The sequence below is a fragment of the Salmo salar genome, chromosome ssa07 (genome assembly GCF_905237065.1).
Source record: "Salmo salar chromosome ssa07, Ssal_v3.1, whole genome shotgun sequence".
Lineage (NCBI taxonomy): Eukaryota > Metazoa > Chordata > Actinopteri > Salmoniformes > Salmonidae > Salmo > Salmo salar.
In genome coordinates this window covers 16,587,932-16,613,006 of record NC_059448.1, presented here as the reverse complement: position 1 = coordinate 16,613,006, position 25,075 = coordinate 16,587,932, and the positions used below count along the sequence as shown (strand labels likewise).

At 42.5% G+C, this 25,075-nt stretch overlaps 1 protein-coding gene and 1 long non-coding RNA gene across 7 annotated transcripts in view; both read left to right on the top strand.

The window, feature by feature from the left end:
• The window catches only part of LOC106608629 (serine/threonine-protein phosphatase 2B catalytic subunit alpha isoform), a 138,687-nt gene that overhangs the window by 24,078 nt on the left and 89,534 nt on the right, over nt 1–25,075 (top strand). The window lies entirely within an intron of this gene.
• Nucleotides 23,581–24,934, top strand: LOC123743742 (uncharacterized). Its single transcript, XR_006770573.1, has 3 exons — nt 23,581–23,918; nt 24,347–24,446; nt 24,612–24,934. It is a non-coding gene; the product is annotated as an uncharacterized lncRNA (long non-coding RNA).

Sequence of the window (25,075 nt, the reverse complement as noted above, 5' to 3'; positions counted from 1 at the left end):
AGTGTTCGTGGATCACAATAATACAGGAAGTAGTTCAAGGCATGTGGCTATGGGCTCTTTTATTTAAGCAGTAAGGCCCGAGGGGGTGTGGTATATGACCAATATACCACAATATACCAATATATGACCAATATACCACAATATACCAATATACCACAATATACCAATATATGACCAATATACCAATATATGACCAATATACCACAATATACCAATATATGACCAATATACCACATCTAAGGGCTGTTCTTATGCACTATGCAATGCGGAGTGCCTACATACAGCCCTTAGCCCTGGTATACTGGCCATATATTACAAACCCCCGAGGTGCCTTATTGCTATTATAAACTGGTTACCAATGTAATTAGCCCAGTAAAAATAAATGTTTTGTCATACTCGTGGTATACGTCAGCCAATCAGCATTCAGGGCTGGAACCACCCAGTTTATATCTTGCCTTATACCTCAAATCAGTCCATATTTTGATTGTTCAAATAAAGATATTCTGTGGCAAGGTACACACTTAAGATTAGTGATGCACCAATATGACATTTTTGTCCGATACCGATATCCAATATTTTCCTTGGCAAAAAAAACCAGATACCGTTAACCGATATGTAAAATTTGAACGGCCTTTTAAGCATTCTAGTACAGTTAAATAGTTAACACACACACATGGACGCAGTGGTCTAAGGCACTGCATCTCAGTGCAAGAGCCGTCACTACAGTCCCTGGTTCGATTCCAGGCTGTATTACATCCGGCCGTGATTGAGAGTCCCATAAGGCGGCACACAATTGGCCCAGCGTCGTCCGGGTTTGGCCGGGGTAGGCCGTCATTGTAAATAAGAATTTGTTCTTAACTGACTTGTCTAGTTAAATCAAGGTTACATACGCACACACACACCACACTGACCAAAAGGTTACTTTGTTGGCATTTACGTGTCCCCGATTGCCAGTAAAACATAATCAAAACCTATTTCTTTCACTTACTGTGCTGTTTCGTTGTTCATTCGTTTCATTCTCAACCAGGATTTCATCATACATGTTAAGTATTGAAGTTTCACCTGTGTCTGTCCGTAGCCTCTCTTCCTCGGTGCGCTCTGTCACTGTGTCTGTTTACATCTTGTCCAGCTGTATGTAACATTTCACGTAAGCCCTGTTTCTTGTCTGCATTGAAGTAGTGGTCCTTCTACATTGCATCGAGCATGGTGGCGACACAGTAAAGAGAGAATGCCACCGAATCGCTTGTTCACAGCCTGTGTCGCCAGTTTTGTTGAGCAGGCGTTTCAATACCATGACAGAGGGTATCACGTCTGCTGCAGACACCGTTGATGAGCTTATTTCTCCAGTCAGTTGTTCAAATAGAGCTAGCTAGTGTGTTCATGTTTCAAACATGTTCTCAAATGCCATTAAAATGGCAGCAGCTGTATGACAACCGGCACATTCATGAGCATTGAATACGACTTTCCTCAGTACGAAATCCTCAACGACCCACTGTGTTGTCAAACTCAGCATGCTCACGGGGGTGATATCGCTGGTCCAAATGTCAGTTGTGAAGCTAATAGCAGTGACGCTATTACTGTGTAACTCCGGTAGGGCAACATCTGAAAAATAGCGCACTTGGTAATGTGTACCGGTGCTCGACCAGTCAGCGAAAGCCAACATCACCCATGACAGAGAACGGTTGATTGTCAAGGGCGATGAATTCCATTATCTTGGCGTTAATGGATTTCACTTTTGTGTTGTCTTGCTGAAAATGTCTTACTCTTTCAAATGACTGCTCGACTTGTCTGCTTGATCCACACCAGCAGACATTGTGGGCTAGGTTAGGAATGCTGTGTTGCACGTGTAGCGCAAAATTGTACGTGGCTTCATTACGTCATGTACGTACATTACATAGGTATGTACGTCCGCTTTGACATCGTTTTTTCACATTGGCATTAAACTAGACATCGGGCTGATGTCGATGTTGCCATTTTTAGCTATTATCATCCGATTTCAACATCTTCACGGATATATCGTGCATCCCTACTTAAGATACAGTGACACAATTTGTGGAAACCAGGGCCACCAACAGGCACAACATGATAAGGTGCAGTGTATGCCAGATACTGTAGATTGTTCATCTCTGGCCCTTACTGGACACCCTCAGGCCATCGTGGCAGTGTCCCTTGCTGCATCACCAATTCCCTGGCTGGTCCTGACCCTGGCAAATGAGTTAATTACCTGCTGTCCCTGGACCCACCTCACTGCCCATCACAGGGTAACACAGCCCCTCTCCTCCCCCACTCGAGATGGGGCACGTGGCTTGACCTCCCGGTGCAAACAGGTTTTTAGAATTATGCCATTTCCCACGTTTAATCTCCTCGGCTGGTAAACTTTAATGCAATGTGTTACCAAGTGATTTATTTTGGAGAGAGAGACCGAACCAAACAACTGCTATTTTTACAATATGGAGGTCAGGCCAGGCGGTAAAGATGGATGATTTACCGCAACGTTCACTTTTAGCCACAGAGGGGTTATATAATTACAGATACCTCAGGAGCTTCATCACAAGCCTCTGTTATGATATACGGGCCCTCTCTCAAAGGGCTGGGTCCAGGAAGAGAGGCAATGTTGGGTGAGGAGGGGGGAGCCTGTCTCTGCTGAGTCAGAATTTTCTCGCAGTCTGGGAGGGGTTCCCCTTTTCATCCCCTCCCTCTCTCTCCCTCCCATTCTCTCTCCATCCCTCTCATCCTTTCAGGTGTTGAAGGAGCAGGAGAGACTGCCGCGCCCTTAGAGCAGTGGCCTAGATACAGGGATTGCGTCGGGGACTGGGGGGAGGGGAGGTGGTAGAAGTCTTGTCTTGGCAGGAGAAGGGGAGTTGGTGCCTGGCTGTGGCTGTGCTGTCCCATCGCCTGGCCAGCTGTCCCCATAACGCCACCCGTTGGATATGCCAAGATTACTCCAACCATCATTGCTTCCTATACCACCCTCTCTCCCAAGCTGCACACGTCTGCTGTTAAGAAATGCTTTTTCCTAAAGGTCTACCCAAGGAGTTGATGTCTGGAGTGTGATGATCTTTATTATTTATTATTGCAACGAGTAGGGTTCGGCGGTATACCGGGGTATTTGGAAAAAGCTACTGTATAGTTTTTCAATTCCGTCAATACCATTTGTATAAGAATATTTTGAAGATAAATACACAATGCTGAGAGATTGCGAGAGACAGAGGACGAGAAGTCAATAGAGTAATAACGATCAATGGAAATAGTTTTTTTCTGTAATAGGGAATTATTTATCAATGGGTCAGAGACATGCGAGGAATTTGTCTGAACAGTGAGCCTGAAATGGGATACTTGTTATTTGGCTATTGGCCCAGTTGTACTGCAATGACTTCTAATTGGTCAACCACAGTCTAGGGCTGGGTTATAAAACTAGATTCTGTCCCTTTGTTCTGGGGAGATAATCACTGGAGAGAACCACCGGAGAGAATCACTGGAGAGCATCACTGAGGACAGGGGAGAATGACCATCTACTTCCAAGCATGATTTGTCCTATTTGAATAAACCTATTTTCCTCCCCCTGATTTGCTTTGGGGTCTGTGTTATTAAAGAATAACATCAACTGCTAACAATTAAAACAGAGTTTTTTTAAAAGTTTTTCAATAAGTTGTACTATTTGTAGCTACTTTTTAAGTTAATACCTGTAGTCAACTTGTGCAATATGAGAGGAGATAAAGCAGATGGCATTCTTCATTTCAACTTAATCTTGCAACCAAGAAAAGTACCAGAGAAAAGTGCAAGAGAAAAGTAGCTACACATCAGCCAGAGCGCTGTCTTTTGATAGAATGGCCGCTTGTGAATTCTCATCCAAGTGGAGAAGTGCAACTAAAGCACACAATTTGTTTGATGTTTAGCAGAAATTACAATAAGAAGCATTTTAGATCTGCGTTTACAAAACACAGGAAGATATTTCTTATGCACTAGTTATCTAAGTGGCTGAATGAATAAGGCCACAGAGTGTGTGTCTTATCATGTGTATGTGCCTCCCATAGTCTGGGGATTGGGGATTGTGGCAGAGACCTTTGGTGGCATATCTTGTGGGGTAAGCATGGGTGTCCGAGCTGTTTGCTAGTAGTTTAAACCGGCACCTCGGTGCATTCAACACTTCTCAAGTAGTGACGAAGTCAATCTCTCCTCCACTTTGAGCCATAAGAGATTTACATGCATATTATTAATTTAGCTCTCCATGTACATTTAAGGACTAGGCGTGCTGCCCTGTTTTGAGCCAATTGTAATTTTCGAGGTGCCTCCGTGGCACCTGACCACACGATTGAATAGTAGTCCAGGTGCGACAAAACTAGAGTCTGTAGGACCTGCCCTGTTGATAGTGTTGTTAAGAAGGCAGAGCAATGCTTTATTATGGACAGACTTTACCCCATCTTATCTACTGCTGTATCAACATGTTTTGACTATGACAGTGGTCAAACTTTATCAATTTCCACATTATTTATTACAAGATTTAGTTGAGGTTCAGGGTTTAGTGAATGATTTGTCCCAAATACAATGCTTTTAGTTATTGAAATATTTAGGAATAACTTATTCCTTGTCACCCATTCTGAAACTAACTGCAGATTTTTGTTAGGTGTTGCAGTGATTTCACTCGCTGTAGTAACTATTGTGTATAGTGTTGAGTCATTCGCAAACATAGACATACCAGCTTTACTCAAGGCCAGTGGCATGTCATTAGTAAAGATTGAAAAAAGTAAGAGGCCTAGACAGCTGCCCTGGGGAATTCCTGATTCTACCTGGATTATGTTGTAGAGGCGTCCATTAAAGAACACCCTCTGTGTTCTGTTAGACAGGTAACTCTTTGTCCACATTATAGCAGGGGTGTAAAGCCATAGCACATATGTTTTCCCATCAGCAGACTATGATCGATAATGTCTAAAGCCACACTGAAGTCTAACAAAACAGCTCCCAAAAACCTTTATCATCAATTTCTCTCTGCCAATCATCAGTCATTTGTGCAAGTGCCGTGCTTGTTGAATGTCCTTCCCTATAAGCGTACTGAAAGTCTGTTGTCAATTTGTTTACAGTAAAATAGCATTGTATCTGGTCAAACACCATTTTTTCAAAAAGTTTACTATGGGTTGGTAATAGGATGATTGGTGGGCTATTTAAGCCAGTAAAGGGGGCATTACTATTCTTGGGTAGTGGAATTACTTTTGCTTCCCTCCAAGCCTGAGGGCACACACTTTCTAGTAGGCTTAGATTGAAGATATGGCAAATAGGAGTGGCAATATCATCCGCTATTATCTTCAGTCATTTTCCATCCAAGTTGTCTGACCCTGGTGGCTTGTCATTGTTGATAGACAACAATAACTTTTTCACTTCTTCCACACTCACTTTACGGAATTCAAAATGACAATGCTTGTCTTTCATAATTAGTTATACTTGGATGTGTAGTGTCAGCATTTGTTGGTGGCATGTCATGCATAAGTTTGTTAATCTTGCCAATTAAAAAAATCATTAAAGTAATTGGCAATATCAGTGAGTTTTGTGAAGAATGAGCCATCTGATTCAATGAATGATGGAGCCGAGTTTGCCTTTTTGCCCAAAATTTCATTTAAGGTGTTCCAAAGCTTTTTACTGTCATTCTTTTATATAATTGATCTTTGTTTCGTAGTATAGTTTCTTCTTTTTATTCAGTTTAGTCACATGATTTCTCAATTTGCAGTACGTTTGTGCAGCCAGACTTATTTGCCATTCCTTTTGCCTCATCCCTCTCAACCATTGTTCAATTCCTCATCAATCCATAGGGTTTGATCTGTTTTGACAGTCATTTTCTTAATGGATGCGTGCTTGTTAGTAACTGGAATAAGCAATTTCATAAATGTCAAGTGCAGCGTCTGGTTGCTCGTCATTACACACCACAGACCCAACAAATATCCTTTACGCCAACAACATAGGAATCACTACAAAACGCATTGTATGACCTCTTATACACTATATTAGGCCCAGCCTTTGGAACTTTGGTTTTCTGAGATATAGCTACTGTGATCAGGGACATTCAACTATGACTACATCCGGTGGATTTGGATACAGCTTTAAAGCACATTTCTGCAGCATTAGTAAAGATGTAATCAATACATGTTGATGATTTCATTCCTGTGCTGTTTGAACCTGTTGCCACATTACTTCAACAGTATTTAACATGAGATCCTCTCTAAGCTTTACAGGAACGTGGTTCTGAATATGAACGGCAACACGTCCAGCATTGGCATTTCTAGATGTTATAACCATGTATTGCTACCACTGTATCATCAGAGGTATTATCTAAGTGAGTTTCAGAGATAGAATATGAATGTCATCTGTTACTCGCAAATTATTGATTTCATGGACCTTGTTTCATTAAGCTACATATGTTAGCCTGGGCAATTTTTTTCACACTTTTCTGGTATGCTTGTTTGTTTTCATTGCTTTACTGGTAAGCTTAGCAGAAGTAGACATGTTCATGTGATTTATGTTAGTGCATGGTGAGCTGCACACAGTGGACTTCCTACTAGGGCACACCGCCTCAGTGCTAACAGTATAAGTTTGGTTCATAGTCATATGATTACTGCATACAATAGCTGTAGGATCAGCAGAGGCATTCAGGGCAGTTAGAGGGACATAAATTAGGTTACTTACATTGTGTCTTCCAGCGCCCCTGGGATAATGTACATTTGCTGACGCATTATGACAACTCAGTGACACAATGGTAGGGATTAACTGAGACTGAACTGGGCTTGGTTCATTTGATAAGTCATTGTCTCAACGCAGCCTTATAATGCCGTGAAAGGATCCAGGAACCTAAATGATTTGGGTGGATCCCATCCTCCTTATAAAACATGCTTTGTTTCAAGAAGGTATAAAAATTGTCAATAAATGTTACACTCACTGAGCTGCAATAGTCTCGTAGCCTGTTATGGAGGGCTAAAAGTCTGTTGAAACGTTCAATGCCGTGATTTACGGAGGGCACAGGGCCAGATATTATGGGGCGTTTGTTGGTCAAGCAGAGATCCAATCAGTTCTTTAAAATCCATCTTCAGCTGTTCTGAGCTGCCCTTCATAATGTCATTGAATCCCACATGAACTATGATAGACTCAATTTCCCGATGCAGGTTTAATATGTTTGGGAGCAGCTTATTGATGTGCTCCTGGATAGCACAACGTTTTTGCTCCAGGGACTGAAATATTTCTCACCATTGAACAGCCCGATTTAACTGCCCGAGAAGGGGATGGAGAAATCCGCCGATTCCTACCCCTCACACAATTTGTGGAACCTTCCACGGGCCCACGAGAAGCAGGATCGCCCCGTTCACAGATCCAGAGAGAGGGGAAAGGGGACGAACACGACGACCAACCCACAGCTGGAGTCAGCGTAGTTGGAGTCGGCACAGCCGTGGCAGACACAGGCAGTCCCAGTGATGAAGGCGCAGGTAGATCAGGCACCTTTGCATAGATTACATGCTTATTTCCCTCACCGTCCCCAACCTACACAACCCCTGCCTCCAATATAGCCAAAGCGCTCCATTCATTCCTAAAGCCCATAAAATAACCTTCCTACTACTTCTTGTGTACTTGGTGTGGGGCAGGAACTTTAGTTAATGATGAGTAATGTCATCTACAGTTCAGGCCCAGTTGTATTTGGGTCAACTCACTGCATCAGTGGTACTGTTGGGGCCGGGGCTGTAATCTTGGCTTAGCCAACAGACCAGACTCATCCCCTCGCTATCCGTCTAGTAATTGCATTCGAGAAATGCCAACATCTCGGGCTGCCAGCGTGTGGAGCGCTCCTCTCCTCGGGAGGTGCGATCGTCACACCTGTTGAGGCATATTTTTTTGGAAGGCAAGCTGTGAATGAGTAAAAAAATTAAATAATTGAAAGCGGGTTAGAGTTGTTTGGCATAAGGGCCTACTAATTTCAGTGTTTTATACTTTTGGATCAGACCTGTTCTTTGATGCAGTTTTCTGATCAGTGAGACTTTTTTTTTTTGGCTTGTTATTGTTCATGATTATGGTAAAAACACACCTATAAACATTTATGTGATTGTGAGTTGTATGCTGAGTAAAAATGACCACCTGACAACATCAATCATATGAAATCGATATCTTTTCATAAAATAGAAATCTCACCATGTCGATAAAGGTATGAGGGTAGTGCTGTGACGGTAATAAAGGTATGAGGGTAGTGCTGTGATGGTAATAAAGGTATGAGGGTAGTGCTGTGACGGTAATAAAGGTATGAGGGTAGTGCTGTGACGGTAATAAAGGTATGAGGGTAGTGCTGTGACGGTAATAAAGGTATGAGGGTAGTGCTGTGACGGTAATAAAGGTATGAGGGTAGTGCTGTGACGGTAATAAAGGTATGAGGGTAGTGCTGTGACGGTAATAAAGGTATGAGGGTAGTGCTGTGACGGTAATAAAGGTATGAGGGTAGTGCTGTGACGGTAATAAAGGTATGAGGGTAGTGCTGTGACGGTAATAAAGGTATGAGGGTAGTGCTGTGACGGTAATAAAGGTATGAGGGCAGTGCTGTGACGGTAATAAAGGTATGAGGGTAGTGCTGTGACGGTAATAAAGGTATGAGGGCAGTGCTGTGACGGTAATAAAGGTATGAGGGTAGTGCTGTGACGGTAATAAAGGTATGAGGGTAGTGCTGTGACGGTAATAAAGGTATGAGGGTAGTGCTGTGACGGTAATAAAGGTATGAGGGCAGTGCTGTGACGGTAATAAAGGTATAAGGGCAGTGCTGTGACGGTAATAAAGGTATGAGGGCAGTGCTGTGACGGTAATAAAGGTATGAGGGCAGTGCTGTGACGGTAATAAAGGTATGAGGGTAGTGCTGTGACGGTAATAAAGGTATGAGGGTAGTGCTGTGACGGTAATAAAGGTATGAGGGTAGTGCTGTGACGGTAATAAAGGTATGAGGGTAGTGCTGTGACGGTAATAAAGGTATGAGGGTAGTGCTGTGACGGTAATAAAGGTATGAGGGCAGTGCTGTGACGGTAATAAAGGTATGAGGGTAGTGCTGTGACGGTAATAAAGGTATGAGGGCAGTGCTGTGACGGTAATAAAGGTATGAGGGTAGTGCTGTGACGGTAATAAAGGTATGAGGGTAGTGCTGTGACGGTAATAAAGGTATGAGGGTAGTGCTGTGACGGTAATAAAGGTATGAGGGTAGTGCTGTGACGGTAATAAAGGTATGAGGGTAGTGCTGTGACGGTAATAAAGGTATGAGGGTAGTGCTGTGACGGTAATAAAGGTATGAGGGTAGTGCTGTGACGGTAATAAAGGGCTAATAAAGGTATGAGGGTAGTGCTGTGGACGGTAATAAAGGTATGAGGGTAGTGCTGTGACGGTAATAAAGGTATGAGGGTAGTGCTGTGACGGTAATAAAGGTATGAGGGTAGTGCTGTGACGGTAATAAAGGTATGAGGGTAGTGCTGTGACGGTAATAAAGGTATGAGGGTAGTGCTGTGACGGTAATAAAGGATGGGCAGTGCTGTGGCGGTAATAAAGGTATGAGGGTAGTGCTGTGACGGTAATAAAGGTATGAGGGTAGTGCTGTGACGGTAATAAAGGTATGAGGGTAGTGCTGTGACGGTAATAAAGGTATGAGGGTAGTGCTGTGACGGTAATAAAGGTATGAGGGTAGTGCTGTGACGGTAATTGAATAACTATTTAACTGACGTTATGGATGAAGACAGCCATGAAAATAAAATAACCTTTAAACCTTTTAAATAGGCCTATATTACTTTTGTATTTATTTTTATTAACCTTATTTTCATGTAGCTAAACGTTACCAAATAGCGGGAGTCTTTTAAATAATGATTATAACTAACTTAGTCTGTCTAGATATCCTCCTTTCCAACTGTCGTTTTTTGCTCCGGCATCTGATCTGCTAGATGTGCAGGGTTGTAGAAGCTCTACACTATACCCAGTTAGCAATGAGGAATCGCCCCAGAAGAGGCCCTCTCCCGGGGGGCCGGAACTGATTGAATCGGGAGTCAGACTCAGCCCGGAATCAAAATGAATGACTGCCTAGAATCGGCCCAAGTACATCGGGCCATTTCTGTCTACCAGAATTCAGCCAACTTTGCCGGGATCTTACCAGAATCCCCCCAGATTGGCCCGATGCAAATTTTGATAAATGTATACAAAATGACCCGGTATTTTTTATTTTTTGTAATTTTTTAAAATATTACTATTATACATTTCATACATACAAATTATACCCATCCACATTAAAACATTTTGTGTCGGAGGAAACAGCGTGTATGCGCCTGGCCCGCCACAGGAGTCGCTACAGCGCGATGGGACAACGACATCCCGGCCCGCCACAGGAGTCGCTACAGCGCGATGGGACAAGGACATCCCGGCCCGCCACAGGAGTCGCTACAGCGCGATGGGACAACGACATCCCGGCCCGCCACAGGAGTCGCTACAGCGCGATGGGACAAAAACATCCCGGCCCGCCACAGGAGTCGCTACAGCGCGATGGGACAAGGACATCCCGGCCGGCCAAACCCTCCCCTAACTCTGACGACGCTGGGCCAATTGTGCGTCGCCTCATGGGTCTCCCGGTCGCGGCCGGCACGTGTCTCGAACCAGCATCTGTAGCAACGCAGTTTGCACTGCAACGCACTCGGGAGGCTCCATCCAAAGTTTTTAATGCTTATCAATTGCCTTGCACAAAGTATCGAAATACTACACAGGTTTCTTAAAGAATTTCATTTAAATGTTAGTTGTATTTTTTGATCACAGAAACAATGAGAAAATAAATAATGAAATGTTAATTATATAAAGCAGCCTGTGTAATCATCTGCCAGAGAGTAGCCCCAATCAGTCCGAGCCCCAAGTAGTACATTTGGGCCAGATGACTCACACCGGAATCGGCCCGAGGTCAATCCCCGAATCCTAGCCATAAGTAATACTGCTAAAGGCGGCCCAGACTCGGGCCACATGACATCAGCTGAGTCTGACTCTCAGCCGGAATCGGCCCAGATCCACTGTACTAGCTGGGTAGGCTATTTTTTGATATGTGGACTTTCTTTTATAGAATGCACATGTTCATTGCTTACTAGTAAATAAATCATTTGGTCTTCTTGTAAAAACGGTTGGATGTGTCTGACTATTCATTCATTATTCAACAGCAGTTGACAAGGTTGTTCTGGCTCTGAGTCCAACAGTAAAATGTGCTAATGTTGTGTCAAATGAACAATGTACCAATCCTATCCAACCAGGCATGGTATAATTTGATAAGGAATCTTTTCTTAATTTATAGACTAATCAACGTTGCTACCATGCTTTGTTTTCATGTGATGCTTCCATGCTATGTTGTTGTCTTAGGTCTCTCTTTATGTATTGTTGTGGTGTCTCTCCTGTCGTGATGTTTGTGTTGTCCTATATTTTTATTTTATTGTCCTATATTTATTTATTAATCCCAGCCCCCGTCCCTTCAGGAGGCCTTTTGGTAGACCGTCATTGTAAATAAGAATGTGTTCTTAACTGACTTGCCTAGTTAAATAAAGATTAAATAAATGTCATTATTATTGTTTTAATTTTATTTTAAATAGGCTATGGACATGTTGCATGTATTTCTTTCTATTTTAATTATTGTCAATTTCATTATCATAATATTGCATAGTTGTCTCTCTCCCCTTCATACTTTCCTTGTCAATTCATTATCTTATAGCCTACTTTAAGGTAGGCCTAGGTTTTTTAATAGGTTTTAAGGAAAGGAGAAATACTTGCTCATCTCTGACATACGCTGGTGGCTTTGACTGACGGGTTCTTTGACGTGAATGTGCGTGTGTGAAAGTTTTAGAAAGTTTCCTAAAGTACACTCTTAGACAAAAAGGTGCTATCTAGAACCTAAAACGGTTCTTTGGCTGTCCCCATAGGAGAACCATTTTTGGTTCCAGGTAGAACCCTTTACATAGAGGCTTCTACATGGAACCCAAAAGAGTTCTACATGGAACCAAAAAGGGTTCTGCTATGGGGACAGCGGAAGAACCCATTTGGAAACCTTTTTTCTAAGAGTGTAGCCTGTCTGGACTAGAGGTCGACCGATTATGATTTTTCACCGCCGGTACCGATTATTGGAGGACCAAAAAAGCCGGTACCGATTAATCGGATGATTTTTATTTATTTATTTGTTTGTAATAATGACAATTACAACAATACTGAATGAACACTTATTTTAACTTAATATAATACATAAATACTATCAATTTAGCCTCAAATAAATAATGAAACATGTTCAATTTGGTTTAAATAATGCAAAAACAAAGTGTTGGAGAAGAAAGTAAAAGTGCAATATGTGCCATGTAAAAAAGCTAACATTTAAGTTCCTTGCTCAGAACATGAGAACATATGAAAGCTGGTGGTTCCTTTTAACATGAGTCTTCAATATTCCCAGGTAAGAAGTTTTAGGTTGTAGTTATTATAGGAATTATAGGACTATTTCTCTCTATACCATTTGTATTTCATATACCTTTGACTATTGGATGTTCTTATAGGCACTTTAGTATTGCCAGTGTAACAGTATAGCTTCCGTCCCTCTCCTCGCTCTTAGCTGGGCTCGAACCAGGAACACATCGACAACAGCCACCCTCGAAGCAGTGTTACTCATGTAGAGCAAGGGGAATAACCACTCCCAAGTCTCAGAGCGAGTGACGTTTGAAACGCTATTAGCGCGCACCCGCTAACTAGCTAGCCATTTCACATGGGTTACACCAGCCCAATCTCTGGGGTTGATAGGCTTGAAGTCATAAACAGCGCAATGCTTGAAGAATTGCGAAGAGCTGTTGGCAATACGCACGAAGTTGCTGTTTGAATGAATGCTTACGAGCCTGCTGCTGCCTATCATCGTTCAGTCAGACTGCTATATCAAATCATAGACTTAATTATAACATAATAACACACAGAAATACGAGCCTTTTGTCATTAATATGGTCGAATCCGGAAACTATCATTTCGAAAATGAAACGTTTATTATTTCAGTGAAATACGGAACCGTTCCGTATTTTATCTAACGGGTGGCATCCCTAAGTCTAAATGTTCCTGTTACATTGCACAACCTTCAATGTTATGTCATAATTATGTACAATTCTGGCAAATTAATTACGGCCTTTGTTAGGAATAAATGGACTTCACACAGTCCGCAATGAGCCAGGCGGCCCAAACTGCTGTGTATATACCCTGACTGCTTGCACGGAACGCTAGAGAAGTGACACAAATTCATGTTAGCAGGCAATATTAACTAAATATGCAGGTTGTATTGATCGTATTGATTTTTAAAAAAAGGCATTGATGTTTATGGTTATGGTTAGGTACATTGATGCAACGACAGTGCTTTTTTCGCAAATGCGCTTGTTAAATCATCACCCATTTGTCGAAGTAGGATGTGATTCGATGAGAAATTAACAGGCACCGCATCGATTATATGCAACGCAGGACACGTTAGATAAACTAGTAATATCATCAACCATGTGTAGTTAACTAGTGATTATGTTAAGATTGATAGATTTTTATAAGATAAGTTTAATGCTAGCTAGCAACTTACCTTGGCTTCTTGCTGCCCTCGCGTAACAGGTAGTCAGCCTGCCATGCAGGCTCCTCGTGGAGTGCAATGTAAGGCAGGTGGTTAGATCGTTGGACTAGTAACCAGAAGGTTGCAAAAACGAATCCCCGAATCCCCCTGAACAAGGCAGTTAACCCCCGTTCCTAGGCCGTCATTGAAAATAAGAATGTGTTCTTAATCTGACTTGCCTAGTTAAATAAAGGTGTAAAAAATATATATATAATATAAAAAAAATACAAAATAAATCAATAAAAAAAAAAAAAATCGGCAAATCCGTGGCCAAAAATACAGATTACCGATTGTTATGAAAACATGAAATCGGCCCTAATTAATCGTCCATTCCGATTAATCGGTCGACCTCTAGTCTGGACTGTCTCTTTAATAAGAATCAAATGCTCCTGATTTAATCTTGTAAAAGGCCCTTTCCCACCCAGTCCGTTATTTTCATCCAAATAATAATACAAAAAAATACGAGCATGTCATGTTTATGATGCCGTTTACACCAATTTGCTTCTGTTCACATTCAAAAATAAGCTGTTGACCAATAGAAATTGTTATCTGGGATACTGCCACTGACAGGTCTGTGGGTTCGTTGTGAGAATTCATGAATTTCTCTCTGCCTGTTTTTTACATTAGCAATTTAGTCAATGTGATCACATCACACCAGAGCTAGGCTACACATCGCTCTCGCCATTCAAACTTCCCCGCCAGTTCATTGCCAACTCTGTAGCCTATTTATTAGCCAATCAGCAATCAAGAGGATCGATCAATGCTTCTCTCCTCGAATAGGCCTAGGCCTATTAGTAAAAATAAAATAAAAGTTTTTTATTGTTCAGAAATGTGGTGGGTACTCTCTTCGTTCGAGGGACTTTATCTTGCTAACTGTTCCAAATGTCCGAACTGAATTTGGTAAAAGGGCTTTTATGTACTCTGCGCCATCGTCTTGGAATGCCTTACAAAATACTTTTAAACTGGAAGAACTTGTCCCGATTGGTATTTTTAAATCACTGATGAATGATCTTGAGACTGATTCCCTGACATGTCAATGTTTTTAATTTGCTGTTTTTGATTTTGTTATATTCTTTGTTAATTCTATGGTTTTTACTAGATTACTTGTAGTTTTTCATGTTGTTTGTCTAATTTTTGTAATGACTTGGCGCTGCCTATCTTGGCCAGGACGCTCTTGAAAAAGAGATTTTAAATCTCAATGAGCCTTTCCTGGTTAAATAAAGGTTAATAAATAAATAAATAAAAAAAGAAAAATCATTGCTCAAAATAAGTTTCAAAATATATTGCTCTTCATTTTATATACAGTATATACAGGCTACTCGTTCAAGAGCTAGAGAGGGGGGAAGAGAGGCCAGTGGAGTTGCCAGCAGAGATGCATGGATTTCTCAAGAAGGGAACAGTGAAGAAGACAATAAATGTGCAAGTTAGAAGTTAATTAATATTATATGAATACATCATTCGTATAGCCTATATATTATTGGCCTGCTAAAGTGAATCTAGGCGACCATCTGTGCTATAGGCAACCCTAAAAGACTGAGAAAAATAAGTGGTTGAACAGATTTAGATAAAGCACTCGAATTAAAATGTAGTGTCAACATAACCACCCACCACTTAACTAAAATAAATCAACGGCTGATCATTAGGCTGTGGACAGGCTGATCATTAGGCTGTGGACAGGCTGATCATTAGGCTGTGGACAGGCTGATCATTAGGTTATGGACAGGTTGCGTGCATATGTTACTATTTTGTAATGGTTGTTAATTTCATCTTCATGCAGCCGATAATACAGTATCACGACTGTCTCTATATATCCCTCTTAAAACTTTTTAGGTTACATTGATTTAGCATTATCCTGTAATGTAGACTATTTGATACCCTACAGAAAGGATTTAAAGCTAAGGCATGGTTTTCAATACATTTTTGGGAAAGGACAAATGTGATTTGTCTGAGTGAGATGTCCTGCAGGTGGCTTTGATTGATGGGTCCTTTAGGTGGGTGGGTGTGCGTGTAGGAGTTCAGTAACTCTCTATGTCAATTCAGAAAGTTTCCTAAAATAGGCATAGACAGGGTCTGGACTGCATCTCTTTAAAAAAGTGTTTTGTCATGTTGCAGTGTCAGCATATGTGTGAGGAATGATGACAAGTGCCAGTTTTGAGTTTCCTCTCTTATTAAATGGTGTGCAACTGAATGAATCATGAAATGCGGATTGTTCTGAAAAGTGGAGGGGAAAATGTTTTAATCGCAAATTCCTCTCCAATTTGACATTTCTTAATTTGTATACTAGACTAATATTTATAGGTAATAACTTAAATAATAATAAGAATGAAATGCTACGGATAATAACGAAGTGTAATAATAGTGACGCTGCAGAGAAAAGCCACACGTTTCTTTTGTCTGATATCCACCAATCCAACTTTAGGCCAGGATGAAACCAATTGATGAAACCAATTGAATCTTGATTAAAATCCACGAGTAAAAAAAAATAATCTGGGTCAATGAAACAGGCTCTATAATCAGGTACCCCTCCAAAATAAACACAGAACACATTTTGGAGCCCCACACTGTATCAAATGAACTCAAACTTCTCTTCTAAATGTTACTCAACACCATGCAGAAGCATCGGCACCCTATCTGCACCTTGTTCTTTGGCGAGTTGCCGCCCTTCAGAATGTCAATGTTGGCTCTCGGAACAACCCGCCAACAACAAGGGCCGCTTTGTAAAGTGGCCGTCTGGCCACAGGGGACTCTCCAGCGGGGTTAGTGTGGATACGTGTTCTCCTCTACGGTGTCGTCAGCCTTCCGTAAACGCAGGCCCGGTCGAGCTGACAGGATGATGGAGAGTTGCAGTGGAGAGAGACAAAGATGCTTCTTGTGTGCAGGTTTGCGTCAAGCACGAAATCCAAACATACTCTCCAGTTTCCTTCCAGCCTGACCTTCATGTTCACCGTTTGGTCTGGCGGGAGAGGCGAGAGGACCAAAACATGCCCTTCTAGTCCTTCAGAGGGGTGTGGTCTCAATCAAGTTACCTTGTAGATTATAGATAAACAAACTGACCACGGACACCAATAGAACATGATTAGCGTAGTGTAGCAGTATATAGCTTTTTTATAGACTTCGGACATTTTATAGCATACTGTTGAAACATTGACTTCAAATCCATTTTGAAATGGAGGGTTGGCGGATATACGTCTCATTTGTTAACACTGGGTTCTGAGTATGTGTATCCTGCAAGTGGATCTTGCTGTAATCTGTTGTTGGATGTGCAGCAGCAAGGGCTATTTTACCAAGAAGGAGAGTGATGGAGTGCTGCATCAGATGACCTGGCCTCCACAATCCCCCGACCTCAACCAAATTGAGATGGTTTGGGATAAGTCGGATCGCAGAGTGAAGGAAAAGCAGCCAACAAGTGCTCAGCATATGTGGGAACTCCTTCAAGACTGTTGGAAAAGCATTCCAGGTGAAGCTGGTTGAGAGAATGCCAAGAGTGTGCAAAGCTGTCATCAAGGCAAAGGGTGGCTACTTTGAAGAATCTAAAATCGAAAACATATTTTGATTTGTTTAACGCTTTTTTGGTTACATGATTCTATATATGTTATTTCATAGTTTTGATGTCTTCATTATTCTACAATGTAGAAAATAGTAAAAAAAAAAAAAAAAAAAAACATTGAATGGGTAGGTGTTCTAAAACATTTGACCAGTAGTGTATGTCAGAGCGGCATTGCACTAAGATACGGTGGCATAGTCTAGAGTGCAGTATAGAGGTCTAACGATTAATCAGAATGGCCGATTAATTCGGGCCGATTTCAAGTTTTCATAACAATCGGTAATCTGTATTTTTGGCCACCGATTTGCCGATATTTTTTTTGTTCTTTTTTTAGTATTTTATTTATTTTGTATTTTTTAGTATTTTTTCCTTTTTACACCTTTATTTAACTAGGCAAGTCAGATTAAGAACACATTCTTATTTTCAATGACGGCCTAGGAACGGGGGTTAACTGCCTTGTTCAGGGGGGATTCGGGGATTCGTTTTTGCAACCTGGTTACTAGTCCAACGTTCTAACCACCTGCCTTACATTGCACTCCACGAGGAGCCTGCATGGCAGGCTGACTACCTGTTACGCGAGGGCAGCAAGAAGCCAAGGTAAGTTGCTAGCTAGCATTAAACTTATCTTATAAAAAACTATCAATCTTAACATAATCACTAGTTAACTACACATGGTTGATGATATTACTAGTTTATCTAACGTGTCCTGCGTTGCATATAATCGATGCGGTGCCTGTTAATTTCTCATCGAATCACAGCCTACTTCGACAAACGGTTGATGATTTAACAAGCGCATTTGCGAAAAAAGCACCGTCGTTGCATCAATGTACCTAACCATAAACATCAATGCCTTTCTTTAAAATCAATACACAAGTATATATTTTTAAACCTGCATATTTAGTTAATATTGCCTGCTAACATGAAATTGTGTCACTGCTCTTGCGTTCATTGCCTGGCTCTGGACAGGCTGATCATTAGGCTATGGACAGGCTGATCATTAGGCTATGGACAGGTTGCGTGCATATGTTACTATTTTGTAATGGTTGTTAATTTCATCTTCATAGAGCCTATAATACAGTATCACGACTGTCTCTATATATTGTTGAACTGGGACTCAACTTTGTCCCTATACTGACGTTTAGCCTGCTTGATTGCTTTGCGGAAGGAATAACTACACTGTTTGTATTCTTCCATATTCTCTGTATTCTTGCCCTGGTTAAATGCGGTGGTTCGCACTTTCAGTTTTGCGTGAATGCTCCCATCTGTCCATGGTTTCTGGTTGGGGTAGGTTTTAATAGTCACAGTGGGTACAACATCTCCTATGCACTTCCTGATAAACTCATTCACCGTATTGGTATATGTGTCAATATTATTTTCTGAAGCTACTCTGAACATATCCCAGTCCGTGAGATCAAAACAATTTTGAAGCGTGGATTCCGATTGGTCAGACCAGCGTTGAATAGTTCTCACTACGGTTGCTTCCTGTTTGAGTTTCTGTATATAGGAGGGGAGGAGCAAGATGGAATCGTGGTCCGATTTGCCGAATGGAGGGTGGGGGAGGGCCTTATATGCATTCTGGAAGGTAGTATAGCAATGGTCGAGGGTTTTAGCAGCGCGAGTACAAAATACTGCAGAGTTGCTTAAGAGCTAGTCACCATGCTGCCATCTCTGTCGGCGCCATCATGTGAGGTTCCGCTCTGAAGCTGATTTACACTTCCCCAGCTCTAATGAAAGATAATCCTGTGTCATGGCATGGGGGAGACAGGCCTCCACATGGCACCACAACTAGGGAACTAACATCTTCTTTAGTGGCTGTCAGTTGGCTGGCTAGGCTTTTTAGAGCATGAGATGCTACAGTGCAGGAGATCATGCCACACTTAGCAACTAGGAAGTTGCAATGTCATGTCGTGTGATGAAGAGATGACTAGTGTCATGGGCTAAGTGTTCTGAAGACTTCTGAGTTTGGGATGTCACTGCGCTGTAGAGGGTTGCTGAAGTCATGGTAAGGGTTTTTGCGACATGCTCTAGTATCTGTTATTGGTGATGTATTTGTCTCAGAGGGCAAAATTTGCTATATTTTTGGGGGAACGAGTAGATAGCGGTGGAATGCATTCACCATCATTTCAAGGCAGGAAACATGGGTAAGTGTTTGTAAAGTAGGGGTCTTGAAAATGTGGTCTGTGTGTGTGGACTGTGGAGATCTGGGGAGGCTCAGGAGTACTCCAAGTGAAAGCAGAACACTGTTTGAGAGAGGTCGGGACTGCTGCATGTTTAGCTAAAGAGCAGCTCTGGTCTGGATCGCAGAGTTCTGAACCGACCTTGGTAGAATCAGCCTTCAGCTCGTATGTTTTAACATGATTTCAATTCATGACTTAAGAAATGGAATGATTTATTGAATCTACCAACATTTTTCAAAGTGGCTTTCTGAGTGCACCAATGGGAGAGTTCTTCACTCTCCCAATGAGTTGGTGAGTCACTGTACGTTAAACAATGCTAATGAGAAGATCTATTCATGTCGATATGGTGCTTCTCATACGAGCATTTAGTCTGCGTGAGGCAGTCTGCGTCAAAGGCTGTCTGTCATTGAGTAGTCGATAGTCAGTCAGGGAGAGTGGGTGCTTTGACAGATTGACAGGCCTTCACCAGCATACTGATTTCCCCAGCCCCCTCCAGTTCCCTCCATGTTCTCATTGACGTATCGTGCCGTCCCTCTGGTCCTCTCGGCTGGCCCTGACTAATCCTTGCCCCTCGCCCCTCCCCCCTATCCCCTGCATGGCCGACGCCATCCACCATCCACCATCCGCCAGGCAGCTGTGAAGCGGCCGGGTCCCCACTGGCCACTCATCGATCCTCCTCTACTGCCTCCAATGGGCCGACACACGCCAGCCACCAGCAGCACACTGTGGGCCAGGAGCCAAGGGGGCCAATGCAGGAAGGGGACATCCTGAGAGAAGGCAATAGAGAGAGAGGGAGGGAGACCACCCATTTGCCCAAGCTAGTCAGGAATTGGTTAACCACACGTTACATATATATGCCCCTCTCTTTTCACAGTTTACACGTGTTTTGATTGCCATGTTGCCACAAAGCTCCAGCGTGACCTTTACATCTGTCGAACGAGGACAATCAGTTCGCTCATTACTCAATCTCCTACAGCCCTCAGACCCTTGGCTCTGAAAAGTGCTTTAAATGGTATTGTCTTAGCGATACGGGCGGGCTCGATAGCTGTTTTGGAACCAGCTACTGTCTCTCACTGTCACTTTATACACAGTGTCATTCAAAGGAAAGAAGCTCCCACACACTGCACTTTCAAAGTATCACGTTTATTTTAATGCTGTACCATACAGATGTAGGATCTTAATTTGATCACCATGTTGCAGTTGAACTTTTATGCAATGCAGGAAATGTTAACTTGTAGTGTATTTGAGGTTTAAAAAGCCTTTCCCTTATGAAAAATGTATCAACCCCTACAAAAATGTCCATTAACCCCCTAGAGATGATTTGATGCACCAGTCAATCTAAGTAACATAATAAAAAAATCCCCATCAAAATCTGTCAGTTTAAGCTAAAGATATGTTTTTTGCATTGGATGCGTCTCAATCCACCGCATCCACAAGTTGCACTTCCGCATCTGCAGTGAAATGTGGCAGAGCCAGAGCTGTGTTTATGAGACCATGAGTCATCCCGAAAATCGGTCTTTTCACGAAAACATCTGTTGTGTTATAACGGTTTGACCGACCAACTACACTGCTCAAAAAAATAAAGGGAACACTAAAATAACACATCCTAGATCTGAATGAATGAACTAATCTTATTAACTACTTTTTTCTTTACATAGTTGAATGTGCTGTCAACAAAATCACACAAAAATAATCAATGGAAATCCAATTTATCAACCCATGGAGGTCTGGATTTGGAGTCACACTCAAAATTAAAGTGGAAAACCACTCTACAGGCTGATCCAACTTTGATGTAATGTCCTTAAAACAAGTAAAAATGAGGCTCAGTAGTGTGTGTGGCCTCCACGTGCCTGTATGACCTCCCTACAACGCCTGGGCATGCTCCTGATGAGGTGGCGGATGGTCTCCTGAGGGATCTCCTCCCAGACCTGGACTAAAGCATCCGCCAACTCCTGGACAGTCTGTGGTGCAACGTGGCGTTGGTGGATGGAGCGAGACATGATGTCCCAGATGTGCTCAATTGGATTCAGGTCTGGGGAATGGGCGGGCCAGTCCACAGCATCAATGCCTTCCTCTTGCAGGAACTGCTGACACTCCAGCCACATGAGGTCTAGCATTGTCTTGCATTAGGAGGATCCCAGGGCCAACCGCACCAGCATATGGTCTCACAAAGGGTCTGAGGATCTCATCTCGGTACCTAATGGCAGTCAGGCTACCTCTGGCGAGCACATGGAGGGCTGTGCGGCCCCCCAAAGAAATGCCACCCCACACCATGACTGACCCACCGCCAAACCGGTCATGCTGGAGGATGTTGCAGGCAGCAGAACGTTCTCCACGGCGTCTCCAGACTCTGTCACGTCTGTCACATGTGCTCAGTGTGAACCTGCTTTCATCTGTGAAGAGCACAGGGCGCCAGTGGTGAATTTGCCAATCTTGGTGTTCTCTGGCAAATGCCAAACGTCCTGCACGGTGTTGGGCTGTAAGCACAACCCCCACCTGTGGACGTCGGGCCCTCATACCACCCTCATGGAGTCTGTTTCTGACCGTTTGAGCAGACACATGCACATTTGTGGCCTGCTGGAGGTCATTTTGCAGGGCTCTGGCAGTGCTCCTCCTGCTCCTCCTTGCACAAAGGCGGAGGTAGCGGTCCTGCTGCTGGGTTGTTGCCCTCTTACGGCCTCCTCCACGTCTCCTGATGTACTGGCCTGTCTCCTGGTAGCGCCTCCATGCTCTGGACACTACGCTGACAGACACAGCAAACCTTCTTGCCACAGCTCGCATTGATGTGCCATCCTGGATGAGCTGCACTACCTGAGCCACTTGTGTGGGTTGTAGACTCCGTCTCATGCTACCACTAGAGTGAAAGCACCGCCAGCATTCAAAACTGACCAAAACATCAGCCAGGAAGCATAGGAACTGAGAAGTGGTCTGTGTTCACCACCTGCAGAACCACTCCTTTATTGGGGGTGTCTTGCTAATTGCCTATCATTTCTACCTGTTGTCTATTCCATTTGCACAACAGCATGTGAAATGTATTGTCAATCAGTGTTGCTTCCTAAGTGGACAGTTTGATTTCACAGAAGTGTGACTGACTTGGAGTTACATTGTGTTGTTTAAGTGTTCCCTTTATTTTTTTGAGCAGTGTATTATGACCACTCTATGGAAAGGGGAGACTCTCACGACCACGATAGTGTCATGGGACTCATCTGAAGTCGGTACCGTCGATGTGCCAACTTCTGATTGTAGCGTCCGAACCATTTGGGCTACAAACTAATTTGACCCCACTGTGGAAAGGGGAGATTCCCATGAACACGATGCTCTACGTTTTGCTCAATGCAACAACACCCACAAAAGTGTCACAGGACTTGTCTGAAGGTAACCGGTACCGCCTTTAAAAAAACAAATGGAAGTATGAAGGTAGTTTTGTGCCAACCGAAAAAGGGTTCAATATGTGTAAAAAAAATATATATTTCCTGTGCTTTCTTATATCTCCTGGGTATAGGACAAACACTTCAGAACCTGGTTTCTTAGGATACATTTTTTGACTGTCTTTGTGTTGTATAAACAAATGATTTGTTGTTCTGGGATATAGTAGTAAAGGTCAAATGCAGTATTTTATCAAATCATTTGTTTATATATATACAAAAAAAGACTGCCTAAAGGGGTACATTAGGCAAAATAAAAGAGCTAAATCATCCATAGTGTGACCATCTTAAAAACAATTCCATGTCAGTTTAGACTTTTAAGAATGAATTATAATCCACATAATAATTCACATTTCCTGTTGCTGCAGGACTATTTTCCTGCTGTAGCAAACTGGCTTAAATTAAGATCTTACATCTGTAGAACCAACACTTCTTTATGATGGCCGATACAGATACCATAGATCTCACTATCACCAAGGGTAATGCCACACTCGTAAGCTCCTTCCCTCCACCGTAATTAGACCTTTCTTTGTGCACAACAGTGCAAACCAATATAGATATCACACAATGCGGCATGGGTCTGTAGGAGTTTTCTCTATAGCTAAGGCGGCCGCATGCGCATATATTATGACGACATTTTGTGACTTTTTTGTTTGTTTTGATGTTCGGCTAGAGTTTTGATGGCTGTTCGGGCACACAACATTTTTTCTCAAGTCCAGCCAAAGTTCAGGGAGCCAAAGTCTACGCACCTTCCTCTGTGATTGGTCAACTGTAGGGGTGAGACGAGTTTCTGCTTCTTGTCGATTCAGCCTGAAACTCAATGTGATTTCAACATGGCAAACGACAACTTCGAGGATCGATTGATGAGGAGGTGCTGAAGTGCCTTCACCACTACGATTCTAGCCATACATTATATAAAGTCCTGCATGTAAATACCAATTCATGGAGGGAGACACTGGGGTTTGACCCAACCACTTGTTTGGAAAAGTGGAGTAGGTTTTGCGAGAAGTTCGTCAAGGCAAAGAAAAGAAACAAGGGCCTCAGTGGAGATGCCGGTGGAAAGGCTACTTCAGAAATGTTGCTGATGGCTTGTTCGGCACATGAAGCATGGGAGAACTGAAAGCAACATGCCGTCTTCACCAAAGGATGAGGTATGTTGTTGTATTTTCTATTGTAGTCTACGAAAAGAGTACCCATATTTTGCTAACAATAGCTAGGCAGCTAGCGCTAGCTACTTGGCTGACTAGCGGCTAGCTAGCCTAGCAGCATACTCGTCCAGAGAAAGCAAGCCAATCAACTAAACTAAAGATCTTCACTACTTTTTATGAAACATAATTTTGTTAGAGAAAGAAAATCATAAGCTTCCCACATTGGTAACACCAAAGTCATATTTGGTTGCAAGGTCCCAGCTTGTCAAAATGTTGCAAACATTTGAACAGAGTTGAGTAGCTAGGCCAGTCCTACTTAACTCTGCTCAAACATTCCCAAGTCTATTGTAGTCCCGGTTAATGAAATTTGATGTTCATTCATGTTTTGGATATGTGTACTAAATAGCACTCTACATTCTAAATTGTTCAAGGCACAAACATCAGTGAATGGAGACAGCACCTGGTTTTTGTTCTCTGCGCCCCAGCACTGCCTGTTCACCGGCCCAGTAGTAGCAAGGGTGTGAGAAGAAGGTAGAAAAGAGCTGCAGACTCAGTTCGACACGTCACTCGCAAAGGCATTGCAAATGATTGAAGACAGATCTCAAGAACGTCATGCACCGAGCTTGTCCCAGAGGTAAATAAATACAGATCATTTCAGAATCTTCTCCTTTACTCTCTTCTGTTTTCCCCCCCCAGGGCCCTGGCACCTAGAGCTGATTTCATGGATGAACTCTCACCAAAACTCCGGGAGGAATTTGATCACCAGCTGTATGAGTTCGTAAATTACTTCAAGAAGAGGACATGGACCACAGTGAAATGCACACCTTCTGTTGTTTTTCAGACATCTCAGCAGTCGAACATTAGACCCTTTTGTTGTTTACATGTCTGTTCATAGCAGACACTGTTGTACAGAAATATTTATAACACCGACACTTACATTTTATTCCATAGACACTTGTTTACATGTCTGTTCTCAGCAGACACTTTTGTACTGTGGTTTACTTTGAGAAGAAAGAATAAAGGTTTATTTTTGTGTGCTGAAAAAGCTCTGTTGGCATTTCTTCATATAAGGTGTTTCAATGCATTATATTTGAACATCAAGTGCTGACAACATTGAGAAGAGCTGTTTGTCACAGTCTCCACAGGCTATCTAAATGACT